Source organism: Hyla sarda, chromosome 2 (assembly GCF_029499605.1).
Source record: "Hyla sarda isolate aHylSar1 chromosome 2, aHylSar1.hap1, whole genome shotgun sequence".
Lineage (NCBI taxonomy): Eukaryota > Metazoa > Chordata > Amphibia > Anura > Hylidae > Hyla > Hyla sarda.
The window spans coordinates 480,647,601-480,673,560 of NC_079190.1; the positions used below are offsets into that span (position 1 = coordinate 480,647,601).

A 25,960-nucleotide genomic window follows, 5' to 3' on the forward strand; every position below is an offset into this window, starting at 1 on the left:
GATGTGGCTATTGACATGGCTTTAGGTGACAATTCAGACCCACATGAATCCAGGCACAGTGATCATGTGACAGTCACCATGGCGGATAACCAGATGGATTTACCAACAACCTCTGAAGATGCCTCGGAGCCCAAAGTGTCTTGGCTGCAGCGGACTTGGCAATATGCTAAAAGCAAACTGAAGTGGTCCAATTATGTATCCAATGTGTGGGTTGGAGCATGGGCCATGGCCAAATGGACAGTAACCGGCATGATGACCACATTCAAGATGCCATTTTACTTCCTACATACAAAGCTAAGAAGTATTACAGCAAAGGCCATTGATGATCAATGTGAACCAGTTTAACAAGATGCTGATTGGGTCACACAAGATCTACATATGGTTGGGGGTGGGGGTGGGGAGGAGCCCGAAATGCAGCCACCTCCACGTGGTGGGCTCTGGGTCACTTGATACATTAACAAGTGAGCGAGGAGCTGCATAATTCAAGGCACATTTCCCCTATTGGACATACAGCTTGTAATGGAGACAGAAGATATTGTCCACCTAGAGATACATTTTGCACATAAGTGGGAAACAAGCCTCCCTATTGGATGATTAACTCCTTGGGGACGAATGGCGTATGCATACGCCCTCGCGTCCCGTCACTTAAGGACGGAGGGCGTATCCATACGCCCTCCGTATTTCCGATCACCCCCCCCCCCCCCCATATCGGCGATCGCAGCAAATCGCAGGTCAATTCAAACCTGCGATTTGCCGCGATCCGGGCAAATCGGGTCACTGGTGACCCGATCTCCCGGAAAATAAGACTGATCGGAGCTGTCAGAGACAACTCCGACCAGCCTAAAGCATAGAAGCGAGGTGGCAATGTTGCCACCCCCTCCAATCCCCTGCCATTGGTCGGTCAGGCTGACCACCAATGACAGGAGGGGGGCGGGGGGTTAGAGTTCATTTCCCCTCACTCTGCTCACCGATCGAAGTCGGTACAGAGAGGGGGGAACACTGGCGGCGAGGGGGGGGACATGGCCCGGCTTACCCGGACCGGCATCGTAGGCAGCAGGAACAAGCGGCGCGAGAAGGAGGAGCGGCGGCCGGAAAGTGCGGCTGAGAAGGCTGCAGTGAAAATCGCGATAAGTGATCTTCACTGTGGCCTTCTAAAAGCTGCAAAACTACAACTCCTAGCATGCCCACACAGCCAATGGCTGTCTGGGGATGCTGGGAGTTGTAGTTTTGCAACATCTGGAGGGTCACAGTTTGGAGACCACTGTGTAGTGGTCTCTAAACTGTGGTCCTCCAGATGTTGCAAAACTACAACTCCCAGCATGCACTAATTGTCTGGGTATGCTGGGAGTTGTAGTTTTGCAACATCTGAAGTGGCACAGTTTGGAGATCACTATATGGTGGTCTCCAAACTGTAGCCCTCTAGATGTTGCAAAACTACAACTCCCAGCATGCCCAGACAGTCAGGGATGCTGGGCGTGTAGTTCTGCAATATCTGGCCCTTCAGATGTTGCAGAACTACAACTCCCAGCATGCCTGGACAGTCTGGGCATGCTTGGAGTTGTAGTTTTGCAACATCTGGAGGGCTACAGTTTGGAGGCCACTGTTCTTCCCCAGTTGTTGCATAACTACAACTCCTAGCATGCCCAGACTGTCCAGGCATGCTGGGAGTTGTAGTTCTGCAACATCTGAAGGGCCAGATATTGCAGGACTACACGCCCAGCATCCCTGATTGTCTGGCCGTGCTGGGAATTGTAGTTTTGCAACAGCTGTAGGCACACTGGTTGGGAAACACTGAGCTAGAGTCTGTTTCCTAACTCAGTGATTTCAACCCGTGTGCCTCCAGCTGTTGAAAAACTACAACTCTCAGCATGTACGGTCTGTCAGTGCATTCTGGGAGTTGTCATTTTGCCACAGCTGAAGGTTTGGGGTGCCCCCTCCCCTTGGGGCACCCCCCCCCCATGTGAATGTACAGGGTACATTCACACGGGCGGGTTTACAGTGGGTTTCCTTCAAGGAAACTTACTGTGAACCCCTACCTGTGTGAATGTACCCTAAAAACACTACACTACACTAAGAAATAATAAAAAGTAAAACACTACACATACACCCCCTTACACGTCCCCCCCCCCCCCCCCCCAATAAAAATGAAAAACGTCTCATACGGCAGTGTTTCCTAAACGACGCCTCCAACTGTGGCAAAACCACAACTCCCAGTGTTTCCGGACAGCCATAGACTGTCCTGACAGGCTGGGAGTCTTGCAACAGCTGGAGGCACCCTGTGGGAGACACTGCTGTATGGTTTTGGTGGAGACAAGCCCCATCCTTGTAACCGGGTCCACCCCTACTGCAAATTCCTTATTCAGGCCTCAAATGCGCATGGCGCTCTCTCACTTCAGAGCCCTGTCGTATTTCAAGGCAACAGTTTAGGGCCACATATGGGGTATCTCCGTACTCGGGAGAAATTGCGTTACAAAGTTTGGGGGGATTTTTCTCCCATTACCCATTGTAGAAATGGTAAATTTGGGGGAAAAACCTGCACTTTAGTGAAAATATTTTTTTTTTTCATTTACACATCCGAATATAACGAAAAGTCGTCTAACACCTGTGGGGTGTTAAGGCTCACCGGACCCCTTGTTACGTGCCTTGAGGGGTGTAGTTTCCAAAATAGTATGCCATGTGTTTTTTTTTTTTTTTTGCTGTTCTGGCACCATAGGGGCTTCCTAAATGCGACATGCCCCAAAAACTATTTCATTTTTTCATATTCCATATTTTTTGATCTTTTTCAGTGTGTTTCCAGTGAAGTTCCATTTTAGAAAGTACTACAGGTGTATTGACACTTTGTCTCCTCTACATTGTTGCCAGGATTAAAGACCTTCTACGAATAATCTTTATCCCTCCGATTTTATCCGGTCATCTCATCCCCATGGATATTCTATCTTTATATGTATTTTCATTATTTATTATTTTTTATTTTACATATATATATTATTTCACATACCGTATTTATCAGCGTATAACACGCACTTTTTAGGCTAAATTTTTTAGCCTAAAGTCTATGTGCGTGTTATACGCCGATACACCCCCAGGAAAGGCAGAGGGAGAGAGGCCGTCGCTGCCCGCTTCTCTCCCCCTGCCTTTCCTGGGGTCTAGAGCGCTGCTGCCGGCCCTTCTCTCCCCCTGGCTATCGGCGCCGCTGCCCGTTCTGTCCCCCTGACTACCGATAGCCAGGGGGAGAGAAGCGGCGCCGACAGCCAGGGGGAGAGAAAGGGCAGCGGCACCCAATTCCGGCACCGCTGCCCCGTTGCCTCCCCCCATCCCTGGTGGGATAATTACCTGGGTCGGGTCCGCACTGCTCCAGGCCTCCGGCGTGCGTCCCCGGCGTCGTTGCTATGCGCTGCACGGCGCGGCGCATGACGTCAGTGCGCCGCGCCGTGCATAGCAACGACGCAGGGGACGCGCGCCGGGGATCGGGGGAGGCAACGTGGCAGCGGCGCCGGCAATGGGTGCCGCTGCCCCTTCTCTCCCCCTGGCTGTTGGCGCCGCTTCTCTCCCCCTGGCTATTGGCGCCGGCACCGATAGTCAGGGGGACAGAATGGGCAGTGGCGCTGATAGCCAGGGGGAGAGAAGGGCCGGCAGCAGGGCTCTAGACCCCAGGAAAGGCAGGGGGAGAGAAGCGGGCAGCGACGGCCTCTCTCCCCCTGCCTTTCCTGGGGGTATATCGGGGTATACACGCGCACACGCACCCTCATTTTACCATGGATATTTGGGTAAAAAACTTTTTTTACCCAAATATCCTTGGTAAAATGAGGGTGCGTGTTATAGGCCGGTGCGTGGTATACCCCGATAAATATGGTATATATAAAAATATTTTTTTCCGATTTTTCCCGATTTTTCTTTCCTTTCTTTCCTCTTATCCTTCCCTTTCCCCCTTTTTTCCTTTTTTCCCTGGCCCTTCCTTCCCTCTTCTTTTCATCCTTTTATCTTATTTCCCTTTTTTCATTCGCACATATATGCACTTCTCCTTTCATATATATTTATCATGTTTTATTTTATACTCTACATTTTTATTCATTTGATTCAGTATTTCAGTGTGATCACTTATATGCACTTTTTAGCATTATTTTGCACAATTGATTTGTTGTTTTTTTGCACTAATTTAATGTATACACTTTATATTTATATAATATAATCATATTCTGTCTTCATGCACTTTATTTTTCTTCACTTATTAAATAATCAATTATTCTTCACTAACACATATATATAGATACACTGTTCCACTATCATGCATTTTTCTATTTTATATATATATATATATATATATATATATATATATATATATATATATAGTTTATGATACATCCCTTACTATATTTATATATTTTTTATTACTAAAAATTTATAATTAATTCTTTATATATATATATATATATATATATATATATATATATATATATATATATATATATATTTATTGTGACGATCCGTCTTGGGGATTAGCTCTGGGATCGTCCTGGACCACGCCACAGGATGCGTTTCTTCTCAATAAACCAGCAAACAAACGCTTATAATGCAAATCTGGCACCTTGCCAGTTTTATTAGACAGGTTGCAGGGAAAGAAATAAACAAAAAGCAGGAACAAAACAAAATCCTAGACCGTCTGGTCACTGACTAAACAGATCAGCTTGTCCTGACTAACAACCGCTGAGCTTCCCTCAGTCGGTTAAACATATGTCCCCTGCAACCTTCTACTCACAATTCATGGCAGTCTCTTTGAGCCTCTCATAGCTCGGGCTGTGTACTCCTCAGCAGGCTCTGTCTCTTCCCTACAGCCCACATGCTGTCTCCTAGGAAGAGCCCCAACTATTCTGTCTCTTTTCCTTTTAAAGCACACACTTTCCCTTCCTGATACCTCATTAATCAGGCCACAGGTGGAGCATTCTGCAGAGATAGCAAGGGAAATACACCCTTTCCTTGCCACACTGCCACAATATATATATATATATATATATATATATATATATATATATATATATATATTACTTTTTTATTTTACTTTTCAATTTAATTTTTTTATTATTATTATTATTATTATTATATATATTTTTTTTCTTCTATTATGTATTCTTTATCTCTCTATCACTCATTATATACACATCTAATCCACAATGCATTTTTATATATTAAAATTTTCCACTAGTTTTTTATATACTTAAATTTTCCACTAGGTTTTTTTTTTTTCTTGTTTTTTTTCTTGTTTTTTTCTTCTTTTTTCCTTCTCTTTTTTCTTTCTATTAATCATGTATTAAGGGGAATGGGGACGGCCCTAGGTAGGGATCACGTTTTTATTTTTCTTCTTCTTTTTATTTAGTTTGTCTATTTCTCTGGTTTTTATGCATGTAGTACTTTATCATTATAAAACAGACAAAGTCCCGATTTTGTGCCGGTGCGCATGCGCGGGTGATCCGGCCTCCGTCCTTCCTTGTGGGCGTCATTGCGGCAGCCGTGTCATGTGACCAATCAGCTGTTGATCGGGTCACCTGACCGGCATTCCGTGACGTGATGCCGGAAGTGAGCAGAGTCCAGAAGACCCGGCGTAACATGCGCCATAAACGGCTGGGCGTCTGCAGATGTAAACAATAAGGTAATGATAACTGGCTTTTCATTGGTACACACCAATATAAATATCATGATCATCCTGGAGGACACCACCCCTCGACCAAGGCTTGTCCGAAACGCTGCGTTGGGGTGGTGTCATCCTGTTCCCCGGTACCGTGCATTGTCTTAGTATGTTCTAATTACTATAGGGCTGTTTTTCTTCTTTGTAGCTCTTCATTGTATGTATATATATATATATATATATATATATATATATATATATATATATATATATTTATCATACTTCTAATGAACGGGGTACAGTGTGACACCTTGTTGTTTTTTGTTTTCTATCCCCCATTGAGTGTGTTATGCCTCCAATGTGTTTTTATATATGTGATTTAATAAACTTTGGATTTTGTATATTTCTATAAAGTGACTCCATCTTTTTTTGTTGTGCTATTATGTATGGGAGTTCATACTAGCTGTAGTGATTTGGGTTTACTTTTGCACCTTGAGTGCGTTACTATTAGCAATTATATTACATAATATAGTTTTTTAGTCAATATATTTTGACGCTTTATAGTAACCCTATCCTTTTTGTGTTTTTTGTATTCATGCTCGTTTTTTCTGTATAATTACAGGTTTTTGTAAAACACAATTTGCGCTATGGATTTTAGGGCCAGAGATCTTACCTGGCAGTCACAGCTGAACCAAGTGTTCAGGGAGGATTCCACCTCAGTGGGGGCAAACGGTCAAAGAAACATTCTTTCTTTACAGAAAAAGTTAAGTAACCTATTGCATCGGCGACTCCGCACCTGGTGGAATAAAGCATTCCTTGAAAATTATATTCGTAGAGGCCTTGTACCAAGAGGACTTCACATACAAGTTTTCCCATCTTTTCCTGTGAGAGATGATACTTTTGTAACAAGATGGGAGGAGATATGCACTTCATCTTCCTTAAAATTTATGGAACTGCTTGTGGGGCTCCACAAGAGGTCCTTGGAAGAATATGAAGTAGAAATCGAACCTTTACAGACCACTCTTAGGAATGAATCCACTGCAGCGGAGTCAGATGAGTTTAACAAAAAAATGGAGAAGAATTTTACTATTTGGGAAAAGGAGATTTCTGAAGTAAAAGGCAATAAACTAACAAGAGACTTGAATGACGTGGAACAGAAAAGAATGTATAAATGGCAACAGAATTCTCAAACACAGCGGACTATGGGAAATTTTTCACGACAAAGATCAATGTCTGTATCCTCGATGTCTTCTATGAGCGAACATGACAATTCTAATCCCAGGAGTTCCTGGAGATATAATAACCAAAAGAGAAAAATAGACTCACAACAAAATGGCAACAAGCGAAGATGGACTCAGGCACGTGGACAAGGTGCGCTGGGTGGATCTAGCACATCAGGTGCTCTAGAGGACAGTTCTAAGGTAATTAACCTGTCTGATTATACTCTTTCTGACACGGATGTTTCCGTTTTAAGTAAAGGTTTAACCTTTTCACCTACAGCATCTTTTAACCATTTTTCAGCAGTGAAAGACCTTCATCTATTTGCCCGTTCCCTTATTTTTTAAAAATGGCACCACAAGGAAGAGATTGATTCCATCTTTACGACATCCGAGGAAAGGACAGCTTTACGACATTTAGAGGACCTACTTTCAGAACAAGACTCCTCTCCCGACACACAGGTACCAGCTACTATAAAATCTAGGTCACAAAAATTCCCACCTTTGTCTGTGTACCCCACTGTTGAAATGTTCGTACGGCTAGTCGGTGAGCAATTCAAAAAACTTAACATGAGAATTCAGAATGATAATCTCACAATACAAGAAAGGGCTAGTCTTGAGAGATTGAAATCAATGAAGGACGTTGTGTTCAAACCAGCCGATAAGGGCGGCAATATCGTAGTGTGGCCTTGTAAGATGTACGAAGCAGAAGCTTCTAAATAACTACGTAATGGTACTTGTTATAAAAAACTAACGTACAATCCTATGTCTTCTTATACTCAGGCTCTTAACAACATCATTTCAAAGGCAAAAGCAACAGGTACCATCTCCACAGAATTGGCAAAGGCATTGATGGAAGATCATCCCAGAATACCTACTTTATATTTACTTCCTAAGTTACATAAAAATCAGACAAAACCTCCCGGACGTCCCATCATTTCTGAAAATGGTAATTTAACCGAGAAAGTTGGAAAATGTATTGATGCTAAATTGAAACCGATTGTGGAAAGTCTGCCATCTTACAACAGAGATACGAACGATATGTTAAAGAGGATCGAAGGTATACACCTAGATGACAATGTACTTTTAGTGACCTGTGATATATAGTCACTATATACCAATATCAGACACTCTGATGGTATTGAAGCAACTACCTTCTTCCTAGAAACAAGCAACATCGGTAAGGAGATGGCGGACTTTATCACACATCTGTTGCATTTCACCCTAACTCATAACGTCTTTTCTTTTAAGGAGTCCCTCTACCTACAGCTCCAGGGTACTGCTATGGGGGCGGCCTGTGCACCCTCGTATGCAAATTTACTCCTGGGGCTGTGGGAGAGGGACATCTTCCTGTCGGATCATGGGGACGCCGCGGTGGATCGCGTCCTTTTTTTGGACGCGGTACATCGACGACGTCCTCATGATCTGGCAGGGAGATGAGACTGAGCTGGCCACTTTCATGTCATTTCTCAACTCAAACAATAAAAACATCCCTATTACTTACAATAGTAATCGAAATTTAATGTCGACTTTTTAGACATATCTTTGTTTCGGGACAACTTGGGATACATACAGACGGACATGTACAGGAAGCCTACTTCAACGAATATATACCTGCATGCTACTTCGTCACACCCCCAACATATTATCAATGCGATCCCTACAGGACAATACCTTCGAGCTAGGAGAATCTGCTCATCCGAAGTCTGATTCAAGAACCAAGCAGATGACCTTTGTCGCAGATTTACAGAAAGGGGTTACAGTCAATGGAACCTGAAGAGGGCCTATAAAAGGGCCATTGGAACATCACGAAGGGATCTTCTACAACCTAAGGTAAAAGAAACAGAGGAACAACCTGTTAGATTTATCTCTAGCTACCACTCCCAGGGGACAGCATGAAAAAATGCTTGGGCAAATATTGGTCTCTTCTGACAACAGATCCGATTTTGAAACACTATGTAACACCTACAGTAACTGTGACTGCTAGAAGATCTAAAAATCTCAAAGATTTATTCGTGACAAGTGAATATAGACCGTCTCGTCCCATTGGTATGTTTGGATCTAAAGGTGTACCAAGTGGATGTGCACCTTGCGGCCATTGTGTAGCTTGTCCGAATATAGAAAAAATTGACTCTTTCTCCAATTCTTCAGGTACCAGAACATATAAGATCCGAAACTCCATCAATTGTAACACAAAAGCCATCATCTACTATGCCACATGTCCCTGCCACAAAATCTACGTGGGATAAACCACAAGAGCCTTAAAGGTACGAGTCAGAGAACACGTGCGGGATATCAAATTAGCAGCAACATCAGATGACATAGAAAGCCTTAAGTCTGTACCACGCCATTTTTGAAAATGTCATAACAGTGACTCCACCCTCCTAAAAATTAGAGGGATTGATCGTGTTGATCTTGGATTAAGAGGGGGCAATATAGGTTAAATATTGTCACAAAAAGAGAGCCAGTGGATTTGGATGCTGGAAACCCTTTCCCCCCCAAGGGTTGAATGACATATTGCCTTTTGCCCCGATCCCTTATATGCACTTTTTAGCATGATTTTGCACAATTGATTTGTTGTTTTTTTTGCACTAATTTAATCTATACACTTTATATTTATATAATATAATCATATTCTGTCTTTATGCACTTTATTTTTCTTCACTTATTAAATAATCAATTATTCTTCACTAACACATATATATAGATGCACTGTTCCACTATCATGCATTTTTCTATTTTATATATATATAGTTTGATACATCCCTTACTATATTTATATATATATATTCATATATTTTTTTATTACTAAAAATTAATAATTAATTCTTTATATATATATATATATATATATATATATATTACTTTTTTATTTTACTTTTTTATTTTATTTTATTATTATATATATATATATTTTTTTTTTTTTTTCTATTATGTATTCTTTATCTCTCTATCACTCATTATATACACATCTAATCCACAATGCATTTTTATATATTCAAATTTTCCACTAGGTTTTTATATACTTAAATTTTCCACTAGTTTTATATATTTTTTTTCCTTGTTTTTTTTCTTCTCTTTTTTCTTCTTCTTTTCTCCTTCTCTTTTTTCTTTATATTAACCACTTAAGGACCTAGGGCGTATGGATACGCCTTGACGTCCTGGTACTTAAGGACCCAGGGCGTATCCATACGCCCGTGGGAATTTCGGTCCCCGCCGCGCGCCGGGCGGGGACCGGGCCGGGGTGACTGCTGATATCAATCAGCAGGCACCCCATGCAGACCCCCCCCCATCGGCGATCGGCGCAAATCGCAAGTGAATTCACACTTGCGATTTGCGCCGATTCCGGGTCATACGGGTCTATTGTGACCCGGTGACCCGGAATAGAAGGGGGATCGCGGTTGTCTAAGACACCCACGATCCCCCTGTAGGCATAGGAGTGAGGTGGCAGGGTTGCCACCCCTCCTATCCCTGCTATTGGTCTGCTATTGATCGTCAGAGGCGACGACCAATAGCAGACCGGGGGCGGGGGGTTAACTTTCATTTTCCCCGTCCTGACCTCCCACAATAGGCAGGGCAGAACGGGGAACCGAAGGGGACCGGGCGCCGACGTCCACTTACCCGTCCGGAGGCTGCGGCGACGTTGATCGGCGGGCGGCGTCACGTGCGTCTGAAGAGGACGGCTGCCGGGATCCTACGGAAGCCGGTAAGTAGATCTGGAGGGCTACAGTCTGAGACCATGGTCTCTAACTGTAGCCCTCCAGATGTTGCAAAACTACAACTCCCAGCATGCCCAGACAGCTGTTTGGTCATGCTGGAATATGTAGTTTTGCAACAGCTGGAGGGCTGCAGTTTGAGACCACTATACAGTGGTCTCTAAACTATATCCCTCCAGATGTTGCAAAACTACAACTCCTAGCATGCCCACATAGCTGTTTGTTGTCTGGACATGCTGGGAGTTGTAGTTTTGCAACATCTGAAGGTCCACAGTTTGGAGATCACTGTGCAGTGGTCTAAAAACTGTAGCTCTCCAGATGTTGCAAAACTGCAATTCCCAGCATGCCCAGAAAGCAAACAGCTGTCTAGGCATGCTGGGAGTTGTAGTTGGGTACCTCCAGCTATTGCATAACTACATCTCCCAGTATGCCCTTCGGTGATTAGTACATGCTGGGAGTTGTAGTTTTGCAACAGCTGGAGGCACACTGGTTGGAAAATATTGAGTTAGGTAACAGAACCTAACTGAAGGTTTTCCAACCAGTGTGCCTCCAGCTGTTGCAAAACTACAACTCCCAGCATGCACGGTCTGTCAGTACATGCTGGGAGGTGTAGTTTTGAAACAGCTGGAGGTTTGCCCCCCCATGTGAACGTACAGGGTACATTCACATAGGCGGGTTTACAGTAAATTTCCTGCTTCAGGTTTGGGCTGCGGCAAATTTTTTGCCGCAGTGCAAACTCCTAGCGGGAAATTCACCGTAACCCGCCAGTGTGAATGTACCCTAAAAACACTACACTACACTAACACCTAATAAAGGGTAAAACACTACATATACACCCCTTACACTGCCCCCCCCCCAATAAACAATTTAAAACGTCTTGTACGGCAGGGTTTCCAAAACGGAGCCTCCAGCTGTTGCAAAACAACAACTCCCAGCATTTCTGGACAGCCACTGACTGTCCAGGCATGCTGGGAGTTTAGCAACAGCTGGATGCACCCTGTTTGGGAATCACTGGCATAGAATACCCCTATGTCCACCCCTATGCAATCCCTAATTTAGTCCTCAAATGCGCATGGTGCTCTCTTACTTCGGAGCCCTGTCGTATTTCAAGGAAAGAGTTTAGGGCCACATATGGGGTATCTCCGTACTCGGGAGAAATTACACTACAAATTTTGGGGGGCTTTTTTTCCTTTTACCGCTTGTGAAAAGGAAAAGTTGGGGGCTACACCAGCCTGTTAGTGTAAATTTTTTTTATTTTTTTACACTAACATGCTGGTGTTACCCCATACTTTTTATTTCCACAAGCGGTAAAAGGAAAAAAAGACCCCAAAAATTTGGAACGCAATTTCTCCTGAGTACAGAAATACCCCAGATGTTGGCGTAAAATGCTCTGCGGGCACACAACAAGGCTCAAGAGTGAGAGTGCACCATGTACATTTGAGGCCTAAATTGGTGATTTGCACAGGGGTGGCTGATTTTACAGCGGTTCTGACAAACGCAAAAAAAAATAAATACCCACATGTGACCCCATTTTGGAAACTACACCCCTCACCAAACGTGACAAGGGGTAAAGTGAGCCTGAACACCCCACAGGTGTTTGACGAATTTTCATTAAAGTTGGATGGGAAAATGAAAAAAATTATATTTTTTCACTAAAATGCTGGTGTTACCCTAAATTTTTCATTTTCACATCGGGAAATAGGAAAAAAGACCCCCCAAATTTGTAAACCCATCTCTTCTGAGTAAGAACATACCCCATATGTGAATTTAAAGTGCTCTGCGGGCGAACTACAATGCTCAGAAGAGAAGGAGCGCCATTGGGATTTTGTAGAGAAAATTTGTCCGGAATTGAAGGCCACATGTGTTTACAAATCCCCCATAGTGCCAGAACAATGGACCCCCCGACACATGTGACCCCATTTTGGAAACTACAACCCTCACGTAATGTAATAAGGGGTACATTGAGAATTTACGCCCCACAGATGTCTGACAGATTTTTGGAACAGTGGTCCGTAAAAATGAAAAATAAACTTTTTCATTTGCACAGCCCACTGTTCCAAAGTTCTGTGGGGTGTAAATACTCACTGCACCCCTTATTTAATTCTGTGAGGGGTGTAGTTTCCAAAATGGGGTCACATGTGGGGGGTTCCACTGTTCTGGCACCACGGGGGGCTTTGTAAACGCACATGGCCCCTGACTACCATTCCAAACTAATTCTCTTTCCAAAAGCTCAATGGCGCTCCTCCTCTTCTGAGCATTGTAGTTCACCAGCAGAGCATTTTACTTCCTAACATGGGGTATTTCCATACTCAGAAGAAATGGGGTTACACATTTTGGGGGTCATTTTCTCCTATTACCCCTTGTAAAAATGTAAAATTTTGGGGAAAAACTGCATTTTAGTAAAAAAAAGAAATTTTTTTTTTCATTTACACATCCAACTTTAACGAAAAGTCGTCAAACACCTGTGGGGTGTTAAGGCTCAGCGGACCCCTTGTTACGTTCCTTGAGGGGTGTAGTTTCCAAAATAGTATGCCATGTGGGTATTTTTTGCTGTTCTGGCACCACAGGGGCTTCCTAAATGCGACATGCCCCCAAAAAACCATTTCAGCAAAAGTTGCTTTCAAAAAGCCAAATGTGACTCCTTCTCTTCTGAGCATTGTAGTTTGCCCGCAAAGCATTTTACATCCTAACATGGGGTATTTCCATACTCAGAAGAGATGGGGTTACAAATTTGGGGGGGCATTTTCTCCCATTACCCTTTGTAAAAATGGTAAATTTGGGGGGAAAACTGCACTTTAGTGAAAAAAATTTTTTTTTCATTTACACATCCGACTTTAATGAAAAGTCGTCAAACACCTGTGGGGTGTTAAGGCTCACTGGACCCCTTGTTACGTGCTTTGAGGGGTCTAGTTTCCAAAATGGTATGCCATGTTGGGGTTTTCTGCTGTTCTGGCACCATAGGGGCTTCCTAAATGTGACATGCCCCCAAAAACCATTTCAGCAAAATTCCCTCTCCAAAATCCTATTGTCGCTCCTTCCCTTCTGAGCCCTCTAGTGCACCCGCCGAACACTTGACATACACATATGAGGTATTTCCTTACTCGAGAGAAATTGGGTTACAAATTTTGGGGGGATTTTTCATCTATTACCCCTTGTAAAAATTAAAAAACTGGGTCTACAAGAACATGCGAGTGTAAAAAATGAAGATTTTGAATTTTCTCCTTCACTTTGCTGCTATTCCTGTGAAACACCTAAAGGGTTAACACACTTACTGAATGTCATTTTGAATACTTTGAGGGGTGCAGTTTTTATAATGGGGTCATTTGTGGGGTATTGCTAATATGAAGGCCCTTCAAATCCACTTCAAAACTGAACTGGTCCCTGAAAAATTCCGATTTTGAAAATTTTGTGAAAAATTGGAAAATTTCTGCTGAACTTTGAAGCCCTCTGATGTCTTCCAAAAGTAAAAACATGTCAACTTTATGATGCAAACATAAAGTAGACATATTGTATATGTGAATCAATGTATAATTTATTTGGAATATCCATTTTCCTTACAAGCAGTGAGCTTCAAAGTTAAAAAAATGCTAAATTTTCAATTTTTTCATCAAATTTTGGAATTTTTCACCAAGAAATGATGCAAGTATCGACAAAATTTTACCACTAACATAAAGCAGAATATGTCACGAAAAAACAATCTCGGAATCAGAATGAAAGGTAAAAGCATCCCAGAGTTATTAATGCTTAAAGTGACAGTGGTCAGATGTTCAAAAAATGGCCGGGTCCTTAAGGTATATTTGGGCTTAAGGGGTTAATCATGTATTAAGGGAAATGGGGCCGGCCCTAGGTAGGGATCACGTTTTTATTTTTCTTCTTCTTTTTATTTAGTTTGTCTATTTCTCTGGTTTTTATGCATGTAGTACTTTATCATTATAAAACAGACAAAGTCCCGATTTTGTGCCGGTGCGCATGCGCGGGTGATCCGGCCTCCGTCCTTCCTTGTGGGCGTCATTGCGGCAGCTGTGTCATGTAACCGATCATCTGTTGATCGGGTCACCTGACCGGCATTCCGTGACGCGATGCCGGAAGTGAGCGGAGTCCGGAAGAGCCGGCGTAACATGCGCCACAAACGGCTGGACGTCTGCAGATGTAAACAATAAGGTAATGATAACTGGCTTTTCATTGGTACACACCAATATAAATATCATGATCATCCTGGAGGACACCACACCTCGACAAAGGCTTGTCCGAAACGCTGCGTTGGGGTGGTGTCATCCTGTTCCCCGGGACCGTGCATTGTCTAAGTATGTACTAATCACTATAGGGCTGTTTTTCTTCTTTGTAGCTCTTCATTATATATTATTTATCATATGTTACTACTTCTAATGAACAGCTGGAGGGCTACAGTTTGGAGATCACTGTGCAGTGGTCTCTAAACTGTGGACCCCTAGATCTTGCAAAACTACAAATCCCAGGATGCCCAACAGCTGTCTCGGCATGCTGGAAGTTGTAGTTGTGTACCTCCAGCTATTCCATAACTACATCTCCCAGCATGCCCTTCAGCGATCAGTACATGCTGGGCATTGTAGTTTTGAAACAGCTGGTTGGAAAATACTGAGTTAGGTAACAGTAACAGTAAGTTTCCTGCTTCAAGTTTGAGCTGTGGCAAATTTTTCGCCGCGGCGCAAACTCCTAGCGGGAAACTCACTGTAACCCGCCAGTGCAAATGTACCTTAAAAACACTACACTATACTAACACAAAATAAAGGGTAAAACACTACATATACATCCCCTTACACGGTTCCCCCCTCCCCAATAAAAATGAAAAATGTATCGTACGGCAGTGTTTCCAAAAGGAGCCTACAGCTGTTGCAAAATAACAACTCCCAGTATTTCAGGACAGCCAATGACTGTCCAGGCATGCTGGGAGTTTAGCAACAACCGGTAGGCACCCTGTTTGGGAATCACTGGTGTAGAATACCCCTATGTCCACCCCTATGCAATCCCTAATTTAGTCCTCAAATGCGCATGGTGCTCTCTAACTTCGGAGCCCTATCGTATTTCAAGGAAACAGTTTAGGGCCACATATGGGGTATTTCCGTACTCGGGAGAAATTGCACTACAGATTTTGGGGGCTTTTTCTCCTTTTACCCCTTATGAAAAGGAAAAGTTGGGGTCTACACCAGCCTGTTAGTGTAAAAAAATAAAACATTTTACACTAACATGCTGGCTTTTTATTTTCTCAAGCGATAAAAGGAAAAAAAAGACCCCCAAAATTTGGAACGCAATTTCTCCTGAGTACAGAAACACCCCATATGTGGACGTAAAATGCTCTGCAGACGCACAACATGGCTCAGGAGTGAGAGCGCACTATGTACATTTGAGGTCTAAATTGGTAATTTGCACAGGGGTGGCTGATTTTACAGCGGTTCTGACATAAATGCAAAAAAAAGAAATACTCACATGTGACCCATTTTGGAAACTACACCCCTCATGGAACGTAACAAGGGTCATAGTGAGCCTTAACACCCCACAGGTGTTTGACAAATTTTTGTTAAAGTTGGATGGGAAAATAAAACAAAAAAAAAGTTTTTTCACTAAAATGCTGGTGTTTCCTTAAAATTTTCATTTTCAGAAGGGAAGATAGGAAAAAAGCTGTCCAAAATTTTAAACCCCATTTCTTCTGAGTAAGAACATACCCCATATGTGGACTTAAAGTGCTCTGCGGGCGAACTACAATAAGAAGAGGAGCGCCATTGGGCTTTTGAAGAGAAAATTTGTCATGAATTTAAGGCCATGTGTTTTTACAAAGCCCCCATAGAACAATGGAACCCCGCCCCCCCACATGTGACCCCATTTTGGAAACTACACCCCTCACGCAATGTAATAATGGGTACAGTGAACATTTACGCCCCACAGGTGTCTGACAGATTTTTGGAAAAATGGTTCAGTGAAAATGAAAAATTTAATTTTTCATTTGCACAGCCCACTGTTCAAAAGACCTGTCAAATGCCAGTGGGGTGTAAATGCATTAAATTATGTGAGGGGTGTAGTTTCCATGATGGTGTCACATGTGCAGGGTCCACTGTTCTGGCACCACGGGGGCTTTGTATACGCACATGGCCCCTGACTTCCATTCCAAACAAATTCTCTTTCCAAAAGCTCAATGGCGCTCCTCTTCTGAGCATTGTAGTGTGCCAGCAGAGCACTTTATATCCACATATGGGGTATTTCTATACTCAGAGGAAATGGGGTTACAGATTTTGGGGGTAATTTACTCCTATTACCCCTTGTAAAAATGTAGAATTTGAGGAAAAAACTGCATTTTAGTGAAAACATCTTTTTTTTTCCATTTACGCAACCAACTTTAACAAAAAGTCGTCAAACAACTGTGAGGTGTTAAGGCTCCCTGTACCCCTTGTTACATTCCTTGAGGGGTGTATTTTCCAAAATAGTATACATTTTGTTTTTGTTTTTTGCTGTTCTGGCACCATAGGGGCTTCCTAAATGCGACATGCCCTCGCCAAAAACCAGTTTAGCAAAATTTGCTTTCCAAAAGCCAAATGTGACTCCTTCTATTCTGAGCATTGTAGTTCTCCCACAGAGCATTTTACGACCAAACATTGGGTATTTCCATACTCAGAAGAGATGGGTTTACAAATTTTTCTCCCATTACCCTTTGTAAAAATGGTATATTTGTGGAAAAAACTGCACTTTGGTGAAACATTTGTTTTTTTCATTTACACATCCGACTTTAACGAAAAGTCGTCAAAAACCTGTGGGGTGTTAAGGCTCACTGGACCCCTTGTTACGTGTCTTGAGGGGTGTAGTTTCCAAAATAGTATGCCATGTGGGGGCTTTTCTGCTGTTATGGCACCATAGGGGCTTCCTAAATGCGACATGCCCCCCAAAAACCATTTCAGAAAAACTTACTCTCCAAAATCCCATTGTCGCTCCTTCCCTTCTGAGCCCTCTACTGCGCCCGCTGAACACTTGACATACACATTTGAGGTATTTCCTTACTTGAGAGAAATTGGGTTACAAATTTTGAGAGGATTTTTCTCATTTTACCCCTTGTAAAAATTCAAAAACTGGGTCTACAAGAACATGCAAATGTAAAAAATGAAGATTTTGAATTTTTTCCTTCACTTTGCTGCTATTCCAGTGAAACTCCTAAAGGGTTAACACACTTACTGAATGTCATTTTGAATACTTTGAGGGGTGACATTTTTATAATGGGGTCATTAATGGGGTGTTTCTAATTAGAAAGCCTTTCAAATCCACTTCAAACCTGAACTGGTCCATGAAAAGTTCAAACTTTGATTTTTTTTTTGAAAAATTGGAAAATTGCTGCTGAACTACGAAGCCCTCTGATGTCTTCCGAAAGTAAAAACATGTCAACTTTATGATGGTAACATAAAGTAGACATATTGTATTTGTGAATCAAAATATAATGTATTTGGAATGTCTATATTCCTTACAAGCAAAGTGCTTTAAAGTTAGAAAAATACTAAATTTTAAATTTTTTCATCAAATTTTGGAATTTTTCACCAAGAAATGGTGCAAGTATCGATGAAATTTTACCACTAACATAAAGTAGAATATGTCACGAAAAAACTCTCTCGGAATCAGAATGAAAGGTAAAAGCCTCCCAGAGTTATTAATGCTTAAAGTGACAGAGGTCAGATGTGCAAAAAACGCTATGGTCCTTAAGGCCAAAATGGGCCTGGTCCTTAAAGGGGTATTCCGCCCCTAGACATCTTATCCCCTATCCAAAGGATAGGGGATAAGATGTCAGATCGCCGCGGTCCCGCTGCTGGGGACCCCTGGGTTCCCCACTGCGATACCACGCTATCATTACAGCACAGAGCGAGTTCGCTCTGTGCGTAATGACGTGCGACACGGGGGACGGAGCAGCGTGACGTCATGGCGCCGCCCCTCGTGACATCACGGCCCGTCCCCTTAATGCAAGTCTATGGGAGGGGGCGTGCTGACCGCCACGCCCCCTCCCATAGACTTGTATTAAAAGGGGCGGACCGTGACATCACGAGGGGCGGAGCCGTGAAGTAACGATGCTCCGGCCCCTGTACCGCCCATCATTACGTGCAGAGCGAACTCACTCTGTGCTGTAATGACAGCGCGGTGCCGCAGCGGGGATCCCAGGGGTCCCCAGCAGCGGGACCGCGGCAATCTGACATCTTATCCCATATCCTTTGGATAGGGGATAAGATGTCTAGGGGCGGAATACCCCTTTATGGGTAGGGCTGGACGGTATGACCAAATATGTGCATCACTGTATTTTTGTAACTTATGGCTGTTCCACGGTATATAATGGTATCCCCCCCCCCCCCCAAATGAATTATCAGCCCAGCGCTGCGCTGTCCCCATCGGGGTAAATACTCACATGTCACCCAGAAGCGCTGCCCTCCTTGTCCTCCTGTTTGTTGCGGGCCGCCGGCGCTGACACTCTATACTGTACAAGATATCTGTTACGTGGAGCGCTCCGGGTCCCTGCTCCTCCCCGGAGCGCTCACGGCGTCCGCTGACCGGGAGCGCTGCACTGACATTGCCGGCGGGGATGCGATTCGCATAGCGGGACGCGCCCGCTCGCGAATCGCATCCCAAGTCACTTACCGGTCCCGGTCCCCGGCTGTCATGTGCTGGCGTACGCAGCTCCGCTCTCTAGAGCGCGCGCGCGCCAGCTCTCTGAGACTTAAAGGGCCAGTGCACCAATGATTGGTGCCTGGCCCAATTAGCCTAATTGGCTTCCACCTGCTCCCTGGCTATATCACCTCACTTCCCCTGCACTCCCTTGCCGGATCTTGTTGCCTTGTGCCAGTGAAAGCGTTTAGTGTTGTCCAAAGCCTGATCTCCTGTTATCCATATTGACTTCGAACCTTGCTGCCTGCCTCGACCTTCTGCTACGTCTGACCTTGCCTCTGCCTAGTCCTTCTGTCCCACGCCTTCTCAGCAGTCAGCGAGGTTGAGCCGTTGACAGTAGATCCGGCCATGGATCCCGCTGAGGTGCCGCTGCCAAGTCTCGCTGACCTTACCACGGTGGTCGCTCAGCAATCGCAGCAAATTGCCCAACAAGGACAGCAGTTGTCGCAGTTGACCGCCACGTTACAGCAACTTCTGCCTCTGCTACAGCAGCAACCATCTCCTCCGCCAGCTCCTGCACCTCCTCCGTAGCGAGTGGCCGCTCCTAGCCTCCGCTTGTCCCTGCCGGACAAATTTGATGGGGACTCTACACTCTGCCGTGGATTTTTGTCTCAATGTTCCCTGCATATGGAGATGTTGTCGGACCTATTTCCTACAGAACGGACTAAGGTGGCGTTCGTAGTGAGCCTTCTTTCTGGAAAGGCCTGGTCTTGGGCCACACCGCTCTGGGACCGCAATGATCCTGCCACAGTCCAGTCCTTCTTCGCTGAAGTCCGTAGTGTCTTCGAGGAACCAGCCCGAGCTTCTTCTGCCGAGACTGCCCTGCTGAACCTGGTCCAGGGTAATTCTTCAGTAGGCGAGTACGCCATCCAATTTCGTACTCTCGCTTCCGAATTATCTTGGAATAACGAGGCTCTCGCGACCTTTAAAAAAGGCCTATCTAGTAACATAAAGGATGTGCTGGCCGCACGAGAGATTCCTGCCAACCTGCAAGAACTTATCCATTTGGCCACCCGCATTGACATGCGTTTTTCTGAGAGACACCAGGAGCTCCGCCAGGAAAAAGACCTAGATCTCTGGGCACCTCTCCCACAGTATCCTTTGCAATCTACGCCTGTGCCTCCCGCCGAGGAGGCCATGCAAGTGGATCGGTCTCTCCTGACCCAGGAAGAGAGGAATCGCCGTAGGGAAGAAAATCTTTGTCTGTACTGTGCCAGTACCGAACATTTCTTGGTGGATTGCCCTATTCGTCCTCCACGTCTAGGAAACGCACGCACGCACCCAGCTCACGTGGGTGTGGCGTCTCTTGGTACGAAGTCTGCTTCTCCACGTCTCACGGTGCCCGTGCGGATTTCTCCTTCTGCCAACTCCTCCCTCTCAGCCGTGGCCTGCTTGGACTCTGGTGCCTCTGGGAATTTTATTCTGGATTCTTTGGTGAATAAGTTCTGCATCCCGGTGACCCGTCTCGTCAAGCCGCTCTACATTTCCGCGGTCAACGGAGATAGATTGGATTGCACCGTGCGTTACCGCACAAAACCCCTCTTAATGTGCATTGGACCCCATCACGAAAAAATTTAATTTTTCGTCCTTCCCAACTGCACCTCTGAAGTCCTCCTCGGTCTGCCTTGGCTCCAGCTTCATTCTCCCACCCTTGACTGGACCACCGGGGAGATCAAGAATTTGGGCTCTGCTTGCCACAAGAAATGCCTCTCCTCTCCTCCCAGTCCCGTCAGGCAAGCCTCAGTGCCTCCTCCTACACCTGGTCTCCCCAAGGCTTATCAGGACTGTGCCTTGCCTCCTCATGGCCCCCGTCCTGGTGACACCCTGCCCCGTGCCAAGCTTCACCCTCTGCCCTCCCTCCCCATTCCCACTCCTGCTGTACTGCCTGCCTTTGAGGAAACCCTACTATCACTCCCGGTGTTCTCGTCCCATGTGAAGCAGTTGCCGGACAAAAAAAGGGGGAGACCTAAGGGGGAGGTACTGTTACGCCGAGCTCTCCGGGTCCCTGCTCCTCCCCGGAGCGCTCACGGCGTCTCTCTCCCTGCAGTGCCCCGGTCAGACCCGCTGACCGGGAGCGCTGCACTGACATTGCCGGCGGTGATGCGATTCGCATAGCGGGACGCGCCCGCTCGCGAATCGCATCCCAAGTCACTTACCCGTCCCGGTCCCCGGCTGTCGTGTGCTGGCGCACGCGGCTACACTCTCTAGGGCGCGCGCGCGCCAGCTCTCTGAGACTTAAAGGGCCAGTGCACCAATGATTGGTGCCTGGCCCAATTAGCCTAATTGGCATCCACCTGCTCCCTGGCTATATCACCTCACTTCCCCTGCACTCCCTTGCCGGATCTTGTTGCCTTGTGCCAGTGAAAGCGTTTAGTGTTGTCCAAAGCCTGTGTTACCTGATCTCCTGCTATCCATATTGACTACGAACCTTGTCGCCTGCCCCGACCTTCTGCTATGTCTGACCTTGCCTCTGCCTAGTCCTTCTGTCCCACGCCTTCTCAGCAGTCAGCGAGGTTGAGCCGTTGCTAGTGGATACGACCTGGTTGCTACCGCCGCAGCAAGACCATCCCGCTTTGCGGCGGGCTCTGGTGAACACCAGTAGCCTCTTAGAACCGGTCCACCGGCACGGTCCACGCCAATCCCTCGCTGACACAGTGGATCCACAACCTGTAAGCTGAATCGTGACAATATCCCTATGCCTGGGCTGCAAAAGGTAAACTAAACTTTAACGCACGTTCCTACATCGGCCTAGCACTCTTCCTGAGGACGGGACCGTCGGACAGCCGTCAGCTTATCACCGGCCGCAGCGATGTTCCGCCTTGGCTGGTGATAGGCTGAGCCCACTGTCATGTAAGAAGCCGGCTCAACCTATCACCGGCTGAGGCGGAACATCACTGCGGCTGGTGATAGGCTGATGGCTGTCGGACGTTCAAGTATCCAGGAAGCAGGTGAGGCCAGTACCGGACAAACGGGAGGTGAGTTAAAGTTTATTTTGTTTATCTTTTGCAGCCCGGGCATAGGTATACAGCGTACAGTATAGATTTCCAGCGGCCCGCAACAAACAGGAGTACGATAATTGATAATTTATTGGGGGGGGAGGGGCAGAACAGCACATATGATTAGTTCCCCGATGTGGGGACAGCGCAGTGCTGGGCTGATAATTCATTCATTCCCTAGGGGGAGGGGCCAAACCGATATTGCGGTAAAATGAATATCGTGCAGGACAAACATTTTGGTATTCGGTATGAACCGGTATACCATCCAGCCCTACTTAAGGAGTTAAGGACACTCCACCTACCTCTTACTTTGTCATTGGTGCCAATTTGTACCATGACCGCTGGGTCCTCTCCAGCCCAACCCAGCAACCTGTCAACCCGATCCGCGATGTGCCGAACTCTGGCGCCAGGAAGACAACACACTGTTCGGCGATCCTCTCTTTGTGTGCAGATGGCCCTGTCTGTCCCCCTAATAATTGAGTCCCCCACTACCAGTACCTGTCTGGCCTGCCCTGCACTCCTCCCTCCTTACTGGAGCAGACACCCCCCTGGCAGTTAGAGGCAGTATCTTGCTGCAGTACTGCTAGCTCTGAAATGGCATCCCCCTCATCTGCCAACCGGGCAAACTTGTTGGGGTGTGCCAGTTCAGGACTAACCACCCTGACACTTTTCCCTCTAACCCATTTTCTAACTGTAACCCAGCTAACTGCCTGACTGTCCTGAACCTCCGTCCCACTATGCTCCCCCACCTCTACCCCAGAGAGTACTTGCTCAGTGAGCAGGATACTCCTCTCCATGTTGTCAATGTGTCTCAGTGTTGCCAGTTGTCCCTCTAGATCCAGGATCTTGGCTTCCAAATGAACAACTCGCACACATCTCGCACAACAATATGCACCCTCAAACTGCTGTTCAAGGATTGCATACATTGAACAGGATGTACATCGGACTGCATTTTCCAATATGGAGGCCATAATAATTATGGGGATTTCACAGAATAACAGCCAAAAACAGACAGTAAATATTACAATGAAATTCTCTGTAGTTAAAGTCTCTACAGTGTAAGAAAAGTAACACTCACAGCAATCTCAAACTCCTGACTGGATGGGATTTTAGATACATCCCTTCCCCTCTAAACCCACTCCCAACCGATTATAACACTGACACATATTGTGGAAAAATTGGGCCGTGTGGCCTGTTTATTTAACAAGAAAATAAATAACAGTTAAATATCTTATACATATAAACATAACCAAAGTTCACTGGAGGGCACTCCCCTCCCCCAATCAGACTTGTGTACCATGCTCTTACCCCTGGCCGCGACCACCTGGCCCAGGGGCACCAAGACAACCTTCTGCACCATTCCTCAAACTCCTGAGGCCCAGAACTACCACCAGGAGGCCCAATTGAACAATCTCAAACATTTATTTTACAAACTACTACCTTCCCCTGGACCCTTTCACACGCCACAGATGAAAGATAGTGACACCTTACTAACTTTCATCCCACCACACACTCAAAGCAATCTCAATACCCCCTTGCAAAGCCAATGCCCACAAATCCATCCCAATATCATTCAAATGTATACCATCAGCATCCAAAAATTCCCCGGGCTCCCCCTCCAGGTCAGTGTGGCCCACCACTCTTCCCCTATTGCGATGAACAAAGAGACCCACCTCTTTGTTCAGTTTCACCCGAGCCTTATTCAGCCGATCCACCGACCTGGCCTGCCGCCACACCCGCCTTGCCACCACGTCGGACCACACAAATAGCAGACCTGGAAAGGTAGACTGTAGTCTCAAAATGTCTAGTTTAATATCCCTCATCAACTCCCGAGCCAATCGAAGGCCCAAATCGTTACCCCCTGCATGCACCACCAATACGTCCGGGGGGCGGTCTAAAGAAGCGTGAAAGTGCACTTCAGGGAGCACCCTACTCCACAGCATGCCACCAGTCCCGATCCAACGCAACACCGCCAAGTCCCTCGAAAAACCCAGCTGTCTACCATCCCGCCTTACAGCAGCCCGAACTGCACCCCGACGGACATAAGAATGGCCGAGAATCCACACCAAGCACCTTCCGCGACCTGAAAAACACAAAAATAAGAAAAGCATAGAAAATAACCACCCCCACAACACACTCACAACAAATGCGGACAGACATACAGACGAAAACGAGCAGACTCCCAGCGCCCTATACGCCAAATCACTTTCTCACCCATCCCCCACCGGGCCGCCTCAGTAGCAGCACCGATCCGAAACGAATGAGAACTTTAATTACCCTGGTGAAAACCCCCGCGCCACCAAACACCTGCGGAAAACCGACACAAACTGAAAATGCGAGAGAGAAGACCCATCCCTATGCACCAGCAAAGAACCCACACCCTGCGGCCACACTGACAAAAATGCACACACACAGCGAACCAGGCACACCAACGACCCCGGCAATTCCCCTAAAACGACCCAACAACCATGACCTCTCTGGTCAGTTTTAGACCTGCGCAAAAAACAACCCACACCCTCCGCCTGCACCACCACATCCCCAAATAACAAACCCCCAACCACTGAACGACTCCGAGCAACCAATTCGGAAATCAGAAAGGCCCCAAAAAGGCCATAACAAACGCGACCCGAAACAACAGTACCTCATAATCATAAGTGCACTCAAACTCTACTCGCTCCGCCAAAAATAAAAACAAATCAAAAGAAATTGGGCGACACCAATTAGGTGGAGTCCCACCCCTCCGATATCCCTGCAGGGCGCGATGCACTAAAAAAGGTTTAGTTGCATCCCCCAGGCCCCGTAACAAAATCCAAAACGCCAGCGCTGACATGCGGCGCGACCCGAAACCAACACCCCCGACTCAAACAGCATACCCACAAAGTACCACAGCCACCCAATCCTCTAAACCAACACACTCTTCCACCCTCTGCAGCAACTCCTCCCATTCACACCAAACCTTCGAACATGCAGACCAAGCGCAAGCACTCAACGACCTCCTTATCAACTGTGACGCTGCTCCCAAACCACGCTCCACAGCCGATCGAGGCAAGGGTTCCCCCACCGCTCTGCCTCCGTTGCCAGCACACAAAACCTGTCCCACTGTGAATGAGAAAGAGAATCAGCGACTGAGTTGACAACACCTGAAACATGCACCGCCACAAACTGCGCATTCAATAGCAAGCCCCGCAAAACCAGATGCCGAAGCAAGCGCAACACCGGCGGGGAACTAGAGGTCTGATGATTGATCGCGTGGACCACTCCCATATTATCACAACGAAAACCGATCCCCCCAAATTTCTGTTGCCACCACAATAAGGAACAGCTCTAACACAACTAAATTAGCCACCAAACCCACCTCCCACCAAGAGTCCGGCCACTGTGCCGCACTCCACTCCCCTTGAAAAAACGCCCCATAACCTACCGAACCGGATGCATCGGTAAACAACTCTACACCTCCGCCATCCACAAGGACCTGCCATTGTAAACAGACAAAAAGGAATCCCACACCTCCAAGTCCGCCCGCACTTCCCCAGACAGGCGAACGTAGTGATGCGGAACCGACACCCCTGCAGTGGACAAACGCCTACAAAAAACCCTGCCCATTGGTAAAATCCTACAAGCAAAATTCAATTTCAACAACAACGACTGAACCTCCCTCAAAGGTCCAACATAGAAGATAATGAAAATAAAGCCGGCACTCACCATTCTTCTTAAAATTCTTGCTTTATTGTGCTTCACATGTGTTCAGGG

The 25,960-nt window shown here is 45.8% G+C and overlaps 1 long non-coding RNA gene across 1 annotated transcript; it reads left to right on the forward strand.

Annotated features, from left to right (window-relative positions):
* The first annotated feature begins 7,627 nt into the window (after positions 1 to 7,627).
* On the forward strand, positions 7,628 to 9,433 carry LOC130358076 (uncharacterized). Its single transcript, XR_008889404.1, has 3 exons — positions 7,628 to 7,786; positions 8,375 to 8,670; positions 8,989 to 9,433. It is a non-coding gene; the product is annotated as an uncharacterized LOC130358076 (long non-coding RNA).
* Positions 9,434 to 25,960: the final 16,527 nt, after the last annotated feature.